This window comes from Alexandromys fortis, unplaced genomic scaffold (assembly GCF_014885135.2).
Source record: "Alexandromys fortis isolate MF-2015 unplaced genomic scaffold, M_Fortis_MF-2015_v1.1 scaffold_6, whole genome shotgun sequence".
NCBI classification, from domain to species: Eukaryota; Metazoa; Chordata; class Mammalia; order Rodentia; family Cricetidae; genus Alexandromys; species Alexandromys fortis.
Genome location: NW_026067902.1, coordinates 21,380,323 through 21,402,321, shown reverse-complemented (window position 1 = coordinate 21,402,321; position 21,999 = coordinate 21,380,323).

Sequence of the window (21,999 nt, the reverse complement as noted above, 5' to 3'; positions counted from 1 at the left end):
CCGTCGTTAGTTAACCAAGTGTGCATTGGTTTGGTGGGTTCCTCCGTCGCTTACCTCCACTTTTGCATTAAGAGAGAAAACCAGACTCAAAATGTCAATCACAAGTCGATGTTTTTCCATAAAATGAATCTCTCTCTAATGTTTCATTGAAGATTGTCAATTAAAGTCATCAGCAGAATGTCTTCTTTAGGATGAACTGTGACTACGTGTCCCCGGAACTGGAGGGAACAGCACCTCTCCAGGAGATGCTAAATAGACAACAAGAAAGGACATAAAGTCTCTCCAGAGATTTTACTATAAATAGCACGTGTTTACTGAGAACGAACATCCCAAGACTTTCTTTTAATACATTTGACTCAGAACGTGAACACTGATTTTACCACTAAAGCTTCAAGGGACTAATATATTTGAAAAGATCAGAAAGAATTCTTTATAGTCAGTAGTCAGTAATTGAAACTATTTTCAATGTTTAGCCTCTAGGTGACCCAGAAAAGTGGTTTATTTTTTTTATTTTTTTTTTTATTTTTAAAGTGGTGCTTGATAGGAACCTACACATGCCAGTTACATCTGATGCAGACCCTGGAACATGGAAAGGACACTCAAGGACATTTAGGGATATTGTATTAAACTGTGGACATTAGACAATCACAATAATGCATTGGGGTCAATATTGCTTCCTTAATTATATCAAATGCATCATGCTGTGTTCTGAATGAAGAAACTGGGTGAGTGATGTATGGGAGCCTTCCATGCTAGCTTCTCAATCTTTTGAAAATTAAGCCTAAAAGAAAAAGGGGTCACTAAACAATTACACAGCACGAGGGAAATAGACTATGTCTCTTTAGACTTTGATGAAAGGGCCTAAAGGTATGTCAATAAAAGACAGAACTACCATATGACCCAGCTATACCACTTCTGGGTATGTATCCAAAGTCCTCCAATGGAATCCTGGTGCATCTGTGGCTATTGCTGTATTTTTGTAACAGGCAGGGAATAGGGAGAACCAGGCTAAACGTCCATCAACCAATGAATGATAGACATGTGGTATGTATGTACAATGACATTTTACTCAGTCATAAAGAAAAACAGATGTTTTCAAGAAAATGGTTGGAATGGGGAAATTATAATTTTAAGCAATGTATTCTAACTTTAGAAAATACTACATTTCTCTTATATGTAGGCCTTAGGTATTAATGTTGTGTGTGTGTGTGTGTGAGAGAGAGAGAGAGAGAGAGAGAGAGAGAGAGAGAGAGAGAGAGAAAGAGAGAAAGAGCCTAGCAAGCACAAACTCCTGAGTTCAGTACCCAGTATCATATACCCCCCCCCCACACACACAGTGTGTGCCAAGTATGTTAGGCTACAAGCACAGAACCAGAACCAGGCGTGAGGGATTTTCATTTAATTATCTCAGAGACTGAATTTTTATCTTCTTGCCAACTGTGCTTCCATTTTCACCTTATAAGCTTTGCTCTCGTTCTAAAGAGCGTTACTATTTGGTTAAGGATACCTGATATATTTTGCAAATCTTAACTGTAAATCTGCTCCTTTGCTGAGGATTGGAGTAGACCTTGAAGCTGTCATAGATGGGAGAGAACTCAGCTGGTTTGGTAGAACGCCTTTGAAGTAGACTAGAAAATCAGGAAACTTTTCCAGATTCCCACCTTTTCCTGGCCAGAACCTGTGTCTGCTGGAACAAGCAGAGACTTTGGTCTGCTCTTGTGCGCTTGCTAACCTGGACATGATGGGGTGGGCTAGCCTCACCAAGGGGTGGGCTAGCCTCACCAGCCTTGGTGCTCAGAGGGGCTTCCTTTATTCCAGTCTCCCAGGGGGTGGACCTGGCAGGCTCTCTACACGATATGTAGATTGTGTCCTAGGAGATGAAATGATTGTCTGGACAGCTGCCTGTAGTTGGGTCTTTAAAATCTATTTAGTCATTTTATGTTTGAACCGGAAAATATAAACTACTCTTAATGTAAAAGATTTTTCAATTTATTTACTGTGTATATACATTCTCTTTCTCTCTCTCTCTCTCTCTCTCTCTCTCTCTCTCTCTCTCTCTCTGTGTGTGTGTGTGTGTGTGTGTGTGTGGTGTGTAGGTCAGAGGACATCTTGCAGGAGTTGATAGTCTCCTGCTATTTGGCTTTTGGGGATCAAGATTAGATTATCATGTTTGGTGGCAAAGATCTTTACACACTGAACTATCCCATGGGTTTGTCATTAATTTTTAAGGTCATTATCAATAGGCCATGTCTTGCTATTGCCATTTTGATACTAATCAATCTTCTACCTTCATTGTAAATCCTTTCTCTCCCCAATTCTTAATTCTTTATTGTGAATAAGTGACCCCCTGACATAGTGTCTTTTGACTATTCATTATTTTGGTCTATTATAGGGTTGCTTTATGACTACCATGAGACTTACACAAATCATGATTTGACTATAATGAGCTAGTGATCATAAAGATTAGAAAAAACCAAAAAGGTCAAAGCTTGCATCCTTTTGCTCTCCACATTTGAATTTGAATTATTTTTCTTGAGATAAGATCTCACCAAGTTGCCTAAGCTTGCCCAGAATTTACAGTTCTTCCTCTTTAGCCTCGCAAGGGACTGGGAGCACAGGCATACACTGCCACACACAGGCATGCACAACCACACACAGGCTTGCACCACCACACACAGGCATACACTACTACACACACACATGCACTACCACACACAGGCTTGCACCACCACACGCAGGCTTGCTCTACCACACACAGGCTTGCACTACCACACCTCATCACACTTGTGTCTTGAACACTGTCCCCATACTTCCCTTCCACACACTCCACTTTGCTCCTGTTCACCTTTCCGTTCTGACCGTGTGTTTCCTAATCGCCCATCCTCAAGCTTTTCTTTCGTGTTTGATGTCCTAATTTTCCTCCCTGCTTGATTTATTATGCATTTGATGCTATGATGCTATTTTGGTTTCATTTCTTGGTATTTTTTTTAAATTTTTTTTTTTTTTGCTTAAGGATTTCTGCTTTGATTTTTAAAAAATTTAATCTCTTTTCTCTGTTAAACTTTTGCAGAATTAGATTGTTTCTCTGGGCTTTTCTTTCTCTTTTTCTTTTTTTAAAGACAATATTCCATAGCTCTAACTGGTTTGAACTCACTCTGTAGACCAGGCTGGCCTTGACCTCCCAGAGATCAGTCCATTTCTGCTTCCCCAGTGCTGAGACTATAGGCGTGGTACCCCCTCTTCCACTTCCCACGCACCCAGTTTTGATTTCATCAAGCACCTTAAGTAATTGTCCACTCGAGAGTTTGTAAATATCCCTTACTATCCTGTCGGTTTCTGGGGGCTTTCTTTTGCTGGACAGGGTAGGTCATACTTCCTAAATGCTCTTGGTGTTTGTTGATATGCGATGTCATCTCAAAATCGATGAATTTACCTTTGCACTAGGCTTTGTACTGGTCTTTCTTGCTCCCATCTATCCAAAAATTCTAAGCAAGATGCCTGTTTGTCCCCAAATAACTGCACACGTCTGTTACAGTACTAGGTACCATAGGTTTGCCACCAGCTCGCTGGTAGTGTGTTGTTGCTTTTTCAGCACTAGAGGGCGCCATAGTCCGTGTCGGGGGGGGGGGCGGGAAGGTTCTGGAGGCGTCATCTGCTTACGCTGGTCCAGAGAGGCCCAGTGTTAAGTTTTACCGGACAGCAGGGTTCTAGACATAGAGCTGAGTCCTTTGTGTCTTTCCTCTCGAGGGCTGGAGTCTTACTCCTCACGGTGTGCCCAGGCTTGGGGCTGGCGAGTGTAGAGGCTGCCCAGGTGATGCGAAGCTTGAGTATAAACAAGCTTGCTGTAGCTGAGCTGCAGAGAGCTAGGCTCCGAGCAGAGGCCTTTAACTTCCTAATTGGTGCTGTTTGTTCAGACTTGGAGAAGGAAGGGAGGGGGGTTTAGTTTAACAGGCAGGCGGGCAGCATCTCTCCCCTGCTGCACTGCTAGCTGTTGGGGGTGGGTGAGGTTTCCTTCCTGCCCTCTTCAAGATGTCTTTTCTGATTTTCATACTGAAACCGGGTGCTGCAGATGCTTGCGCGGCTTCCTTAGTTACTGTGAAAATGGCGCGCGGGGCGTGGATGGCTGTTTGAACTGGTGTCGGTGTGGTGAGGAGATCCCTTAAGCGAATACTCAGCTGGCTGCCATCTTGCCCCATCTTCCATTTCTGGATTCTTTTTCTTTTATTAATGTTTTCCTTGAGAATTTCAAACACACACACACACACACACACACACACACACGTCGTTCCTATTACTTGTCACCCTCCTCCTCTCATCTCCTAGCAAGGTGTCTGATGCATGGTGACTTTCGATGCCATCTGTTGGCAGTACACACATATTACAGGAACTCTTATTTCTAAACTGTATGGTGACAAGGGCCAAGAAGATTTTAATATACCTTGGGAAGTGGGAATGAGTGTATGGAGAAATGGAACACAATATTAGAAATGGGAAATGTGTTTTAAAGTCTCAGCAGACAAGCCCTCGGGAGTGAGATACATAGCTGCCCGATTGGCTATGGCCTTACAGGTCCAGGGGCCTCTGGTAGCTGCCCTACAGGTTCTGAGTCCGGCCCAGTTAACTCCCTCTGCAGTTTGGCTAATGAAAGAGCCGTTGAAATACCTTGGGGGCCTCAGAGCTGCTAGGACAAAAGTGAATTAAAACGACATACCCAGAGATTCTAAATCATTTGCAAAATAAACCGGCCCTACTTCTGGGGAGCCTGAGTTCTGGCCTGCTCACCCTCTCTGCCAGGAAACAGGAAGCAGACATGGCGAGTGGCCATTTTCTTCTACCACCGGTATTTCTTTAAGATCTGGGTTCAAGTGGCTTTTGTCAAAGCCAAACACGTTCAAGACAGAGGACCATGTTGGCTAACAGGCTATCTGAGGGTTCTGAGGAGTGCCAGGCTTGGCTCCGAGGCTGACTGTGTCAGATGGAAGCTAATGACCCTTGGGGCAGATGAGGGACTGGAACGAGCACTGCTTAATGGAAGGTAGTAGGGGAGCCGGGGAAAACTGGAGAAGGGTAACGGAGAGAGCACATTAGTGAGCTTCTGCACAGCAGCCTTTACCGGCAGATTCCGGTAAGTGGGCCCTTGCTGGGCAGAATCCATTATCTCCTTGGGATACCCCATTATGGCTTAGTGGGGTGGAAACCATGGTGCTGTGTTCTTGGCACTGGGGAGCAGCAACCTAAGGGAAGCATTTCCCAGAAAACCAGGGGGGAAAATAGAACTTAGTTACGCCGTCGAAGTGAGCTCTGATACACGGATGTCTGCCTGCAGAACTGGTTTTGTTGATGAGGAATGGGGACGGAATGGTGTGGCTTTGCTTGGTGTCGGAAAAATATATGCAAATGTGTGCACATTGGAAACAGCATTTCTAAAAGTAATAAAAATGGTGAGATGAGAGGCTTTTGGGAATTGGGGAGGACAATCTTTTTTTCTTTATTTGCTTGTTAGTTTATGAGACAGGGTCTCATGGAAACTAGGCTGATCTTGTAGAATCTAACTCAAGAATCATCCTTGTAGGGGAGGATGAACTTGAATTCCTGATCCTTTGGCCTTCACTTCCTGAGAACTGAGATCACAAGCATGCGCCGTTGGGCCTGGATTGAGTTTTTAATTATTTGTAATTTTGATTTGTCACCTGCTACAATGACATCAGAAACTGGCTAAGTACTTCTACACAACCTAACCTTCGGTTCTTCTGGGTACCACATAAATGAAGTATTGCCATCCTCCCCATTGACAGGAGAAATGGGCCCGGGAATGTTCTAGATTGTACTCAAGGTCACAATATTAGGAAGGCTGGGAACAGGCCTCCTCTGCGGAGTTCTGGCTGTCTCGGCTGGTTTGCATGAACCTTACATCACTCTGGCTTGCAGTGATCTGTGTTGCTGCCCAGCACGCCTTGGCTGTAAGGCTCCACTGCCCCACTTCTTTCTTGCCTCCCTGGTCATCTGTTTGAGCTGCGGTGGCCACCATCAGAATGCTTTCATTGCACTGCGCTGGAGGAAGAACCCCCCTCCTCAGGAGGGCTGTATTAAATGACCAGGTTTATACAGTGTGACCTCTTCCCTTGATGCTCACTCCTCCCACCAGCCTTCCTCTCACCCACCTTCCTTTTTTGGGCCCATCCTACACACATCAAAACCCGAGCTCAGAGGAGCCCAGAGAGGACGCTAAGGGGCCCTCAAGCCTCTCTTTCCTGTGAGAAAGTTCTTAGAATTCTTCAAAGGGTTTCCCCACGGTCACAAGCACCATCGAGGTGCGCGAGCACAGAAGTGGAGTGTGCCTCCTTCAGTGGAGGGCTTCAGATGTATTCAAACTGCTGTTCTGTCGCTCAGGAGAACTATTTTTACTCTAACACCGACAAGGAGAGCACAATGGGCAAGTCAGAGGACCACAGTGGGGAAAGCCCGCTGCACCGGAGGCTTTAAAAAAAAAAACTCTTGCAGTATAAATAAATATTTGTACCCAGAATCATAAAAGAGGGCAGGAATGTACTCTGCCCAGGCAGCTCAGAAGGCCCCTAAATGTGCTGAGGTGGGAGAAAGTGAGGCTCAGAAGTCTTCCTGGGTTTCAGCACAGGGGAGGAATGCCCTCACTGGAGGCAAATACCAGATGGGAGTTCAGGGCCAGAACTTGGAAAACTAGGATACACGAGATTGATCACTTGTAGAAACTAGAAATATTGTGGTCAAAGATCTAAATAAGGATTGTAATGAAGGCCCCGTTCCTCCCCACTTCTCTCTTCCTAGCTTCACGCCCCTCCCTCTCCCCTTCTTCCTTTCTCTCTTCCTGGCTGTCATGGAGCGAGCGGCTCTGCCCTCTGGCACCCCTCTGCCAGGATGTGCCTCACCGCAGGTGCACAGCAGCCGAGCAAACAACCCATGGACTAAAACCTCTAAACCATGAGCTCAGACCAATCTTGTCTCTGTCTCGCTGTAAAAGTCTAGCACGGAAAACTTGTGCCAGAGATGTGGGATCGTTACTGTGACAACCGACAATGTGGTCCAGAGGCCCTTGGGATGTTCGTGGGAAGAATCTCAGTGGGTTTGGGTCAGCAGGCAAGAGCGAGCACAAGGAGGCAGTAAGAAGTTCCTATTGTGGGCCCCGGTGGGAGTGCAGAAGGTCAGAACGCCAGCTGAATGAAGACAGTCAGGCAGGGATTGAACTCGGGTCCTCTCCAAGTGCTCTTGACCACTGAGCCATCTCTCTAGCCCTGTAGCTAGAGTTCTCATTGAAGCACACCCTGCTCTGGTCTGTCCAGGCTCCTTTACTTGGTCTGAAGCTGGGCAGTTTATTTCCTCCTGATCTCCACGATGACACTTCCTTCGGTTATTACAAACCATCCAATCCTTGGTTTCTTCGTCTCTCAGATGAAATAAATTAGCGATGTCATGGCTGGAGGTTTGAGAAGGAGACAGGAACAATTGTCACCTGGACATGTCTGCTGTTAGGGCTCAGATGGGAAGTCACTGGATGTGTGTGTGTGTGTGTGTGTGTGTGTGTGTGCGCGCGCGCGCATGCGTGTGTGTGTGTGTGTGCGCGTGTTACTGTAGAGAAGTCAGGATAAAGCTCTTAAAATGGGCTCATTCTCCTGGCGATAGTACCTGTGTGTGTTTCTCACGTGATCGCCACATTAACTGATAAAGGAGAGAAACCAGAGCTGATGTACCATTTGGCACAGGGCTCCACACACAGACCGTAGACAGTGGCGGAAAGCCATTTCAATTGAGTTACTCTCTCACCAGGGTTGCCATGATGCATAATTTCTTGTGACTGACTTGGGACTTTACACCTCAGTGACATCATCCTCACGCCCCTCTGCCCAGAGCTAGCAGGGAAAGTTCTGTGGAAAGCCACGCCGAGGAAGAACCAGTTGTTCTAGTCAGATCTTGTGTGAGCCCAACAAAGTCACCAAAGGGCTGGGCCTAGTAATACTGGGCAAATGTCCGAGCATTTGCAAAACAAGTATGTTGAGACTCGCTCCACGGCAGATCGGGAAAACCACAGTGAGCAATACCGGCTGAAGGTTGGGCATCCACCAAGGCACCATGAGCTTCCAGACTTCCCACTCATGACCCGTTTTTGCTAGAGATAGTTTTTACATGACCCTAAGTATCTAGATATATAAAGGGTTGTGCACATCAAACTTTCACTGGTGACGCACAGCATAAAGAAAGGTCATTTTTAAAATGACTCTTTTGTAAATGTATAATGTGCATTTATTGAGGATGCAAGCATATTTGCATACCAAGGAGGCATGCTTGCTTGTTTTGCATAAATAATTAAATATTGGCTAATACTGCAGGACATGGAATCTTCAACTTTTTTCAGAATTCACTGACAATCTGATTTTTAACTGTTAATGCTGAGAATACCATTGTATAAATACATGGCCCTAAAGAGCAGAAGTATGTTTAGGGATAATTCATAAAGTTCTGAACAGACTATCCCAATCCCAAGACAAACTCTGTTGGAGGAGGGCCACTAGTTACTTCCTGGCTGCTTACCCCTGAAATAATCACACAGAAACGGTATTAATAAATCACTGCTTGGCCCATTAGCTCTAGCTTCTTATTGGTTAACTCTTACATACTGATTTAACCCATTCTATTAATCTGTGCATTGCCATATGGCTGTGGCTTACCGGCTAAAGTTCCGTCTGGTTCCGGTGGGGCTCCGGTGGGGCTACATGGCTTCTCCTTGACTCCACCCTTCTTTCTCCCAGCATTCACTTTAGTTTCCCCACTTAGTTCTTTCTGCCCTGCTCTGCTATGGACTCAAAGCAGTTCTTTATTAACCAATGATATTCACAGCGTACAGAGGGGAATCCCACATCAAAACTCCATTTAACAATGTTCTATGAAATCCAGATCAACCATTCAAGTAGTAATTTTAAAAATCAAAGATTTGAACATGGTACAGTCCAAAGATGCACTAACTCAATAGAGACAATCTGAGGAACGATAGCAGGGAACTACTGAGTCTTTGCTTTCTGTCATCAAAACATCATGTTTCCACAGGAGCAGAGAGATCTTAGCATGAACAGTAAAAGCAGGGAAGGTGGTAATAGAGACTAGTCTGGAATCTGAGCTAAAGTGTTTCAGCGACATTTATTGGTGTTGCTTGCTGTGACGGCATGCACAGAGCAAAGTCCGCTTGCTGTGTGTTCAGAATGAAGCCCGTAGGAAACCACACAATGTAATGTGTCAAACCCATCACATGCCTGATATTGAGTTATTTTGCATTTGTTGCACATTCTGAAGCCTTCCACTGTTGTCTAATGTTTTCTAAGCCATCTATGGTCACCCAGCTTCATATGGGGTCACAGCCCACACTTTAAGGTGCTGGGGCCTAGACCCAGGAGCAGGAGGGCTCCTTGAGTTTTGATTCCTTTGTGACTTCCTGACCTTAGGGGAGGGATTTGAAGGGTAAATAGGAGTTTGAATGGAACGGATGCCTTTCCACATCCCATTCCCATTTTCTGCCTCTGCTGTGGTATTCTGCCAGCCTTCCAGATATAGGAAATCACTTATGAAGAGGAGCCCTGAGTCGTGGCTGTTTCCAACACATCCACCAAATAAGAATGAAGACGCAGTCCCTCGTATTAACGCAAGCCTTCCAGGGACCTGTAGAGGGTCTGGATCATGCGTACCAGCAAAAAGAAGAGAGATCTGTAGCTTAAAACATGTACACGTGTGCATCTAGGGAATGGACGTGGCTTCCGTCGGAAAGCGTGTTCCCCAACCAAAGCCATGTTGGTTCCTCAGTCTCTTTTGAGACTCATTATTTCCTTTCCAGAAGTCCCCCTACTTCTTACAGCGCTGGGGTTGAACCTGGGGCCTTGAGCATCCTTAGCAAGTGCCCTACCCCTGAGTACACACCCAGCTCAAGCCTACTTTTAAATTTCCCTCTTCCGGAGCTGTTAGTACTTCTTCTAGAGCAGTGGTTCTCAACTTGCCTAACACTGCTGCCCTTTAATACAGTTTCTCACGTGACAGGGACCCCCCAACCATAAAATTATTTTTGTTACTACTTCATAATTGTAATTTTGCTATTGTTATGAACCATAATGTATATAATCTGTGTTTTCCAGGGGTCTTAGGCAACCCCTGTGAAAGGTTTGTTTGACCCCAAAAGGGTCCTAAATCTACAGATTTAGAACTGCTGTTCTAGAGACAGCCATGCGAAGGCCAACCTTGAAAGAAAGAAAATTAAAAGGGCAGGTGGTAGAAGGCAGGGCCAGGGCGTTAGGCTGCAAGAGAGGAAGGGAGGTAAAGGTCTTCCTTCCGGCAGGAGCTACGGTTGGAGAAGCCATGGAAGGCATGAGGTGGCAGTTGTTGATGGCAAGAACATTCTCATCTGCATGTTTCCTGCATTCACAGCCAGGACCAGTTGGAGGACCTCGAAGGGAGAAAGTCTGGGGCTTTCTTCAAAATCTGGGCGGTGTGTGCTCTAAATGGTAAAATTCCTTGATGGAAAAGGCCTTGGCGTGAGCTAGCATGTTCTTCAAGGTCACACGCCAAACATCAGAACAACCCCACTATGGTCTAGGGCCTTCTAAGAATGAAGGTTGGGTGCTGGGGAGCCCTACTCCTGACTTGACTTAGCCTAGGGCATGGTGGGGGGTTGGGAGGTGTAATCAGACTTGGGGAACGATGACACGGGTCACCAGTGGAAGAGAAGGTTAAGTTTATTCTCCAGGAAGTACAGGGCTTCAAAAGGCACCACCAGGGTGTATATGACCAGTTGAAAGAATAGGGCAGAAAATCCAAATTTGGCAGCAGTGCAGAGTGGTCTCCGTAGTTAAGTTTTGCCCTTTGGCACTTCGAAGACCCAGTACTGGGAAAGCTGCTACCGTCGCTTTCCACCACGCAGTGACTTTTGTAGTCAGCAATGTATAAAGTGTATTTTACTTACGTGAAACAGGAATAGGAAAAAGTGCCCTTGAAAAAAAGTTCTAAGTGTCAGCTAGATGTATTCTTATGTAAGGACTAGCAGACAGCCCTTGCGGACCCTACCGCACTTGCCACCCGCAGTCACCGCCAGCAGGATAACGATCGATCGTCCTCAGCGTTGGCTTTTATATTATCTTATCTTGTGTTTGTTTGCTATTCTTTTCGCGTGATGAAGCTTTGCACGGCACATTAACGTAAAGCAGCTGTTTTATGAGAAAGAAAAGAGAGTCTGGACTCCACTTTTTGCAAAGGCCTTAACTACCTGCTCAGATGTTGTTAGCAGCACCCCTGAGCGCCACCTTCAGGTAGATACTGGATACTGCTCTAGCGTCTTAGGACCTCAGGATTGGATGCAAGCTAAAACCCTGCAGCCAACTTCCTTAAACTTACCGCACAAGGACAGGGAAACAGAAGTATTTCTGGAGGCTTATTTTCACGGGAGATTTTATTACTCTGTGATGAGCAAATAATAATTACTTTCCTCGTGTTTAATTTGCAGACCTCAAGTGGAAAATTACTGGCCAGAAGACTAAATTCAGTTGAAATAGTGGTTTGAGTCATTAGTCACTGAGGTTACTGCAAAGATGTGCAAAATTACTACGTGACTTTTTATCTAAATCTAAGCCAATACAGAATTTGGATTTAAGCTATTGTTTTTAATATCACCCGTACTTCTAACCTAGCTTTTCTCCCCAATTCTTTTCTTTCTCTTTAAACTTGGCACTTCTTTATTTAGAGGAATAACTGCATTTTCAGGAAAGGATTTTGAGAACATAAAAAAAAAAAACCCGCAAACTATTACAGGCTTAACAAACGTCTCCCCTTGCCTATAGGACGCTCAAGGGCTGCACACATGCTAGCAAGCACGCGGCACTGGGTTACGCCAAGTGTTCAGCTCCATTTAATAGTGAAAATGGGGCTGGATTCTTGATGATAGGATCCAGTTGTCTTCCCGTGTGTGACCGCCTCATTCCCAGCTCCTGTCCCCTATTCAGGTTTGTCTTGGCTGGACTTCTGGCCGCACCAATGCTTATGGCCAGGTTATTGTGGATGCTTCCAGGTGAAGCTGTTCACAGCCGCCTTCTGTCACTCTTGTTCCTGAAGAGGGTGGGGCCAGAATTGGGGACAGCAGTACCAAGATCCTCTTTGTGTGTGTGTGCACGTGTGTGTGTGTGTGTGTGTGTGTGTATGTCTAATCCAGAGGATAAAGTGGAGCATCATCCATGGGTACTATTTTGTTTCTTTGAGGTACAGTCTTTCAATGACCCACAGTTTCCCAATTAAGTTAGGCTGACTGGCCAGTGAGCCCAGGGATCCACATGCTACCACGACAAGCTTTTTAAAGCTCAGTTTCAGGGACTGAACTAGGGTTCTCACACTCACAAGGCAAGCACTTTACCAATTGAGCCATCTCTCCAACCGCCTATGGTTTTTACTCTCTGCCCACCTTAATGTCTTGGATTTTGCTCCCAAGATGAGGGTCCATGTTTCTGGGCATCCCCATCAGGACAAAGCACAGCCTGATGCATCAACACCGTTTGTTCACTTTTGAAAAAAATGTGTTCTCCCTTCCCAGATGCTCCAGAATGCTTCCCCTCCAGGTTGATGAGTTGATATTATTGTGTGTAGTGGAGACTGGCAAGTCCCAGTACCAGTCACGCATGTTAGACTCTTCACATAACTTTGCAAAGCCACAGAGACCTGTAACAACCCAACGAGGCAGATGTAACTGAACTGGGATGGTCGGATGGGAGCCAGCATCGAGGGACCCACTGGCTTAGTATCACTGAGGTTCCCTCTCTCCCACCCCCTCCCTCCCTTTCCCTCTTTTCCTCCCCCTCCCCCCATTCTTTTTCCCCTGTCCCTCCTTCCTTCTCCCTCCCTCCCTCCTCTTCCTCCCTCTTCCCTCCCCCTCCCTCTCTCCCTTCTCTCCCTCCCTCTTCCCTCCCCCTCCCTCCCTCCCTTCCTCCCTCCATCTCTCCTTCCCTCTGTTCCTCCCTCTGTCCCCTCAACTTTCCACACACACACACCTTGCTTCCTCCTAGCTGTGAACTATTAGTGGCTTATCTCTGAAGAAGAGCGTACAGAAAGAGTTAAACGTCTCTCCTTAAATGCCACCCTTGCCAACAAGTATTAAATCGATGGCGCAGAAGTGACGACATAGCACTGGGGATTTTGAGGTATAAATAACAAGAACCCTTTAACCTCAGGGGTATGGGTCAGCCTTTTTGGTAGCTACACCAGCTTCTGGAGTCTGGTTAGTCAGTGTGTGGTTTTGTGATGTGAGCTGCGTCTGGTTCCCAGGAGTCTGTGCCTGGCTCCTTGATATGTGTTCTAGACCAGAGGAAGGCCTGTGCCCTTCCATCTCCCTCACACTTACATTTGGTCTCAAGCAATGGGTCTGTGCTTCTTTCCATGTGTTAGCTGGCTCATGTCAGACCAGACTGATGGATTCTTCTCTAGCTTACCCTTCCCCTCTCATGCCATGGTCTTGAGGAGCAGGGAACTTAGCAGGATGCGTTGCTCTTGGGTGTGTGGCCAGGATGCTAGCCAATCTGGGAGGCTGTAGCCTGCAAAGACCAGCAGGGCAGCAGCGAGGGCTGACTGTCAGGCAACTGCCCCTCCCCTCTGCTGAGGGCTGCAGACTGCCACCTGAGAGCTAACCATCATGCTGACTCACCATTCTTGTGGCTGAGAGATCACCAGCGAGCAAGAGGCTCCCATGAGCCCTTGAGCTTCAAAATATAGGCCGGAGAGCCTCCACCGGAAGGGGCTTCAGTTAGCAAGAAACTAACCCTTCTCTATCCTCTTTCTCTTTTATGTTATACAGTTATAAGTATTGCAAAAATATAGTCAAAAAGACCTGGGCATTTTGCTTTCAACTCCCTAGGGTGGGCAGTGAAATTGAGTCAGGGATCAGGGCAAGTGGCAGCTGTGACATCTGCCTCTCAGGGACTCTCTGGGATGCAGGGATGCTACCTGTTGCTGCCAGGCTTCCTGTTATGGCTAACCCTGGACCTAGCGCAGCTTCTGCTGGTGTCCTGGTAAAGCTCCATGCATGCTTCCTAGAGAAACGATGTGACCAAAGCCAGAGGCCTCCAGAAATTTCAGACCAGGGATGCCGCTTGCATAAATCAAGGAGGAAGGTAGGGAAGGTTGGGAGAGGTTCTGCCACACCTTAAATTTTATGTTACCTCTCGCAGCAACCAGAAGCTACAGTGCATGGAGCCTTGACCCATCCCATACTTCCTCCCGACCCAGTCCCACTGATAATGACATTTTACATCAACACCCAGCATTTCACCTGTCATAGTAAGGCAAAAAATAAAAGCTTGATTACATAATGAGGTGGCAGATAGAATAATATATTTATATCGTAACACTCAGAAGCTGAGCTTGTTGTTTTACAAGGCAAAGGGGTCTTTGAAAGTGTAGTTGGCATTATGGACCTGGAGCTGGGGAAGTTACCCTGGCTTATTTGGGTGAGCTAAATCCACTGCTTAGAAGCAGACGACCTTTGCTAGGTGGAGGCAGAGAAACGTGATCATGAAAAACGCCGAAAGAAGGAATGAGATGAGGTTTAGATGCCCCAATTCTGTTTCACCGATGTTGGGATCTATGTGTAAAGATCAGAGAGACTTCTCGGAGTTAAGGCTGACTTCAGCTGGCCATCAGCAAAGGAACAGGAGCCTCCGCTCCTTAACTCCACACGACTACCAATAGCCAAAGAAACGGAGGCCTGGATTCTCCGCTGGGGCACTCAAGAGGGGCACATCCCTGCGGATACCTTTATTTTAGTCCTGTGGGACCACAGAACTAAACGATGTGGTAAAGCTGGCTTTGCAGCTGCAGAGGCTGATCAATCTGCCACACCGCCCTTTACGTATGCACACAGCAACAGGATGGATTGCATTTTTATACCTGAATGCGTCCTCCCTCCCTTGCCCTAGTGTCCTTGGTCGCTGCTAACAGCACAGGCGTCGCGTGACTGACCGAGCGCTGCCACAAGGAGAGCTTCTCTCTTTCCGGCGTCAAATGCTCCTTGGAACCATGGTTTTGCTTCTTCCCTAGTGTTTGCTTCTGGCATCCTCACTTTGCCAGACTCCTTCTTAGGAAGCACAGCAGCACCTCAGTATTTCCCCCGCTGTGTGGTCCACATCTCTCACCACTTGCCAATCACATTCTCTGTGCCAGGATCGTGATGGAGCCTGCTTTATTTTCTTCTCAAAGTAACTTTGTGAATTAGCAATATCCTCAGTGTATCATCAAGAAACCCGAGGCTCAAAGGCAGCATGTGTTTCAATCTAAGGACACAAGGTAAAGAATTAGGGCGAATCCAAGAGAAAACACCCTTCTCTCTGCCGTGTGTCCTCCTGGGGTGAGCGTGTTGTCCAAAGGCCCAGAGAATGTGTCTGCGACATTAGATCCATAGACCCGATGGATTTGCAGGACACTGGCCCCTCCCACCCTACTGTACCCTGCCCCGTGGCTGCTTTGTTTTCCTGTGAGCAGTCTAGGGCACTTGAATGCTTAGCGAACTGCAGCATTCAGGAGAGCATGCCACCCCCTCCTCTTCTCTAATACTGTGTATTCCTTCTACCGTACAGACCCACAGAGGATGGAGCCTGAGGCTTGGCAGGGGTGAGTAGTGAGGGTGCCCTGGGAGATTCTGTGTAGTCTGCACCATCCTTGACAGCTTGTTTCTGGGTCCCCCTTTTTCTAACTAACTCTGGTAGTGTGTGGTGGAGAAGGAAGCCACTCCATTCACGGGTTGTCATCTCTGTTGATTAGGAATTCCAAACCCTTGATGTCATCTCTTTCTAAGGGGTGCGTTCTAGGCTGTGAGGTCTTCATAGTTTTCGTGGAGCTGGCAGTAGAAACAGAGGGCAAGTAACATAATTATCCAGGTTCTTTGTATGTCAAAAATCTAAACACACCAAGAAGGTGCTGTGTTGTCAGAGTGTGGAACTGACAGTGTTTCCCGGGTTCTGGTCCCCTGAGACCTGTCTGAGACTCAGGTCGTGAGTGTTGACAAGAGCACTGGGTTCCTCCACCTCTTGCTCTGCACCCTGGGAGACACATAAGCTCAGAGCTTCAAACTTTTTAAGTGTAAAAGGCACGCAAATTGCTTAATGCACAGACTTGTAAGGTTTACATTTTAAAGACGGATCAAGCTTTGTGCACTGAATACAGAACAGAAGGAGAAGCGTCAACTGTTACTGCTTTCTCAGCGCAGGGCAGCACCTGGGGCGTGGCCTGCAATCGTTTTGGAGCGGGCGACCGTTTCAACTGAGATCGAAGGGGAGAAACTGCATGCAACGCTGTGGAACACCTCCACGCTTCTCTCCTCACAGGGGACCCCGACCTGGAAGTTTCTAGGGGTTCAGCTTTCCTACCCTAGCACTGCACCTCCTGCCTTCATCCAGAGGGGCGGGGCTCCACTGTGGAGGGCGGAGCATCATCCTCTGGCCTGTTTCTGCCTCTCACAACTCCTCTTAGCCATAAGGCCGCGCTTAGCCTTTCTCTAACTCATCGCCATTTTCCAAATGATGCTTTCCCAAGCCTCCGATTCCTTTAATGCTGACATTTAGTTCTCATTTTTCCAAGCTAAGCTCTGCAGCCTGGTCCAGCATGCTGGAGTGACGGAGCCTATCTTGTCACACCGATCGTACTGAGAGGAAAACTGCCACCTAGTGGGCATGGAGAGGCATAGGCTTCCCCACGAGCTCCAGTTAGTTGGAAAAAAAAATCAGTAACGGTTTGTTTCTAAAACTGACAAACTATGCTCTAAGCCACCCCAGACAATGCACAAGCTCTATGTCCTTGTTGGAGAGAGTGTAGGAGTAAGCGGGACGTTTTCAAGTCAAACGAATAAGGAGGCAAAAGTCAGACGGACAAGGTATTTGACACCAAATACCTTTGAATAAGCTTAAATTACAATGACACCCTGTAAGCAGAAACAAACCTAAACCAAACAGCCCAGTTAAAAGTGGAGCCCATTCTCCTTCATGCAGCACGAATCTACCTGTAGCCAGGGCTGCCCTAGTTGCCGTCGTACAGGGCGTGGCATCTGAGCGGCTCACCATAATACAGTGTGGGGGGCTGGACAGCAAGCAACACTGGGGGAGCACAGACAGGATTGATAACCCTCCAGAGCAATGGCATTTGAAGTAAGTTCTTCAGGAAGGTGAGCTGTCACCAGGCAGGAGGGATGGGTGCCAGGAAGGAATTCTGCCTACCTGAAGAGTCCAAACAGAGACCCCAGGAATGGAAAAGGGAATGAGTTTGGGAGCCTGTGAGGGGCAGGCTATGGCTAAAAAGAATTATTCATGCTGAAGTTTCTGCTAAAACATTGCCTTACAAGGGTCATCTATGTGATACAAGCATGTCTGCCTATCTTTCTCAAGTGTATGCCGCATATTCCTTTATCTTCCACATATTCCCAGATATCAGAGGTAGGGACACCAGTTTAGAACTTACAGGAGACACTGAGGCATGGCGTGCAGTTGTCAGTCAGTTCTCCTTCAGAGTGGATTCAGAGCAAGTGTGGTAAAAATGGTTCCCGGAGATGTTTCCTCTCCTGGAAATCGACAAGGGGCTTTTCAAATTAAGTTAGGAATATGAAGCACCAGGGACTGTCAAGACAATCTTGAGAAATAGCACCACCACCACCACCACCACCACCACCACCACCACCACCACCACCACCATCACGCCCCGAGAGACGCACACACGAGCTAGCCAACCCTTCAATAAGGTGACGGGAATCGCTGGGAACCTGCCAGCATCCCCTGACCCTCCGACCCAACGATCCCACTCCTAGGCGCAGGTTCCAAGGAAACATGCACAGCAACAGAGACTTCAGCTAGACTGTTCATGTCAGCACTGTCTGGACTATACATGCCTCTCGATTTTGTGACATCTTCCTACATGGGATTCTACACGGCACTGAGGTTCACCATGCAGAATTACAAACAGCACAGTGGGTGTGTTCCCCAGTGCGACGCCGAGAGTCCCATCTCAAAGGAGTATATGCCACACATTTCCACGCACACATGGAAAATAAATGGAGCTAAAAATAATTGTGAGCTCAAAGCTCAAATAGCTCCGATTCGGTCTATTCTAAAACCCACCCTCTTCGCCAAGTGACTACAGCGATTTTGAATGGAGATGCACAGTGCCTTGTCCAGAAGGACCACAACTAGAAGGAGGCCGACACATAACATTTATGGGGTTCCAAGAAACATAAGAAAGCAATAAAAATGATAATGTAATAGTTATTAAAATCAATCCGATAAATAAAACAATTTTTTTATAAAGACAGAAGCCAAGTCTAGCACAAATCTCTTGCTACCTCATTTTTAATTTTCACCCTGATGATGTCGTGAGTAAACGAGAGGTTCAGGTATTTGTTTGTTCTCCTCTCCTCGGTCATCATCATTCCATGTCCTGGCCGGCCTCCTAGAGCACAAACATGCCCCACCTCTAGCCATAGGCAGGACCCCAGCCAGGATTTGCAGCGCTGACTTCATAGCCACCTGTAAAGCACTGAAGTTTCGCATTTGTTTGTTGCACAGCAATAGCCAGCTGATACACTGATCTGTGCAGCAGGAAGTCAGCACAGAGGAAATTCTCAGAGGATGGTGGTTGAAAAGAGAGATGCGTGTCCTTCCAAGGTGCTGGGGGAGATTTTATGTTTAAATCTCAGTGCTAATTACAAAGTAGTGTTGACACTGTGAAAATGCATCACCTCTGGAAAACTTTGCGGATCTGACACATACATTATGTTTGAATTAACAGTTAGAAGAATTGGGAAATGTCCCTTACCAACTCTTTAAGGACAACTGAGGTAGGGTATAACCCCAAAGTTCTCAAGCTTATAACACGGGAGCTACAAATGCTAGGAACTGAAATGAAAGCCTAGGCTAAATGGTGTTTGAATAAAGTCAGACAGCTGTGGAGATGTTTATTTTGAGTTCTTCAGTTATCTGTGAGACAACGCAGGAGTTTTCAGGGGGAGCATCGCTGTTTCAAACTCTGTCAGGATATATGGTCACAACAAAAGTATATTTGCTAGTCGGACACAGTGGCACAAGTTAGTGTTCCCAGCCACATGGGAGGTTGAGGCCATAGGGTCTCAACTTCAAGGCCTGACTGGGCTAGAAAATAAATCCAGTGTCAGCCTAGGTCATGAGTGAGTTCAAGGCCAAATGAGTAAGTTAGAGAGACTCTGAAGATAAAAAGTAGAGTGGCTGAGATGCAGTTCAGTGCTAGACTACTTAAATGTAGTATTCATGAAACCCTGGGCTCAAGCCTAAGTATTAAAATAAAAAAGACAGCAAAATGAAATCAAATTGGAAGTATTTCATTTAGGTTGGGATTTTGATAAATTCACTCCTTCACCTTGCTTTACGTTGGTGCCACTTCATTGGAAAGAATATTGTAACTAGGTACAACAGCATGGAAGTCACATACGGGTCCTGTTCAGCGCAAGGAGATGAACAATAGGCGATCTAACTATCCATCTTCATCCCCAGGCCAGGAAGCGCTGTGTCTAGTCAGCAGTGGGATGTGCTCTTTTTAGAAACGTCCTCTTTTTTTTTCTAGCTGGTTGGCTTTGGCTCTAAAGTGGGCAGGAAATCTTGCTGCTAATTGATGCCAAACTGGAAAGACCTCTGAATTCAGAGTGAGGGGAAAGAGAGAAAGAATGTCCCTAAACAGCAACGCTCATGGCGTCTCCCTCTGTTTCCCAAAGGGGAACTTTTACTTGTTTCTCAAGAAGTCATCAAGTGTTAGCGCTGCCATCTCTCTACCTAGAGCAGATGTTCTGCCAGGTCCAGGAGCTTCCTTCGCAGTCACTTGGAATCTTTGCAGCCCCACGAGCACGTGCGAGGTGTGTGTGTGTGTGTGTGTGTGTGTGTGTGTGCATGAGTGCTTAAATGTAATTGTATCCTTTTCACAGATAAAGACATGAAAGCACAGAGATGCTCAATCACTTTTCTGAGGTCACACAGCTAGAAAACAGTGAAGCTGATGTAGAACCCAGCCATCAAGCTGCAGAACCTTTAGTCTTGGTTGCCAAAACTTGTTTTCAACTCATCCACAAGTTCACAGCTCAAAGGCACTCAAAAGAACCCTCTTTAAACTGAGGATTCATATGTCAAAGGAGCTCTTTCTCCACAGTGGAGAACTGGCATACATTCAGATTTTTATATATTACCCATAGCTGTACCCGAATTTAAAATAAGCGAATTCATTTTTGAAACAAACGACTTAACGCTGTCTTTTAAGGTAACTTCTCTGACGGTACAACTTGTTTCATGTGCCTGTGTTTCACAGCAAACTGGTGGTGATGAAGCGTGAATTCTAATTGTTCTTCATAATAAAAACCCAGAGTCAGATATCAGGGGGTGAAAGCTGAAAGATCAGAAAAGCAGAGTGGCCAGCCACCAGAGCTCTTACCTCTCTGAATGCTCAGACTGAACAGGCAAGATCCTGTCTCTACGAATCCTCAGACTGAATGCTTGGAGCTCCTGTCCCCTGTGTTATATTCCTCTCTCCTCCCAGCCATATCACTCCTGTCTCCACTTTCCTAGTGCTGGGATTAAAGGCATGGGATCCCAAGTGCTGGGATCACCTTTGTGTGAGCTCTGTTGTTCTTTTAGACTGATTCAATCTTGGGTAGACTCTGATCTTCAGGCAAGCTTTATTTGTTACAGCACAAACAAAATATCAGCACAGTTTTTCTCAGGCAGAACCAGGACAGGAGAGTGCCTGGGGCCAGGCCAGTTGCCTGCTCACAGTTTATTTCAAGTGTGTGTGTGTGTGTGTGTGTGTGTGTGTGTGTGTGTGTGTGCGCGCGCGCGTGCGCGTGTGCTGCAAATTGTGGACTGGGATTTGGGATGGCTGGAATCAATCCATTTAGAATATCTAAAATGATTTCATGCAGGCATCAGTTTAGGGACCATTTGTCTGCCCTCATGAATCAGACAACGGCAGTGCTGTTACAAGGAGATATCAGCCATCTTGGTTGCCATCTTAATTCAACCCTGTTCACTTTCCCACATCCCGTTATTTTATCATTTTAAAAAACACATTCCACTCTCTTCTCTTAGTACTATTTTAGTGGAAGTGTCCTTCTCATATTTTTATAGAGCTTTTTGTTCTTTCTTTCCATTCTAAGCCCTACAGGTTCTTGCTGGTGCTTGGGTTTTATCAGGCAGCGAGTTTCAATATGAAGCACCAATTACGTCTTTAGAGTTTCTCAAAGGACACACTGGGCTCCATACTTTAGGTATAGTTTCTGGAACTCACTTGATGGTTCCTTAAAAGATTGAAAGCATCTCTCCGCAGAGGCTCAGTTTCTCCCTGCAGTGCCAAGAGCCCTCTTGTTTAATACACGCATCTGGCCAGAAGATGGCAGCATCGGCCAACTTTTCTCTCGACAAAGCAAGGCAGGCCCTCTTCAGAGAACTGAGAACTTGGGTTCTCATGAGATTTACCAGGCTGTTGAAAACATCTGTTTGTTTTGCAAATCAAATTTGGTTTCTCTGAATAGTACACACTGTTAAGAATGTATCCATTATTAACACACTGTTATTTTTTAAATGGCACTTTAAGGTTTAATTTAAACAACTGCTTAAAACATGCCGTTTTTCAACATTTGGATTAATTCGCTATCACACCTTTTTACACATATGAAATTCCTAAAACAAAAATCAACTTTTAACTGGATGAAAGATGGTGAATGGATTGACTTCAAACGCTACTCTGAAGCTATCAGGTCTGAGTGTCACAGCGAGCCTGAGCCTTGAGGAAGCAGTGGGCTGAGAGTGTGCTGGCCCCTTCCTGTTCTGGAGATGCCTGGAGAACGCCTACCCCTTCTTCCTGCCCTCGGACCAAGACAAAGTGATTATAATACAAATGGGATTTTAAAATGCATACATTTTACATCAGGTTTATATTCAATAATTTAAATGTCAGGCAAAA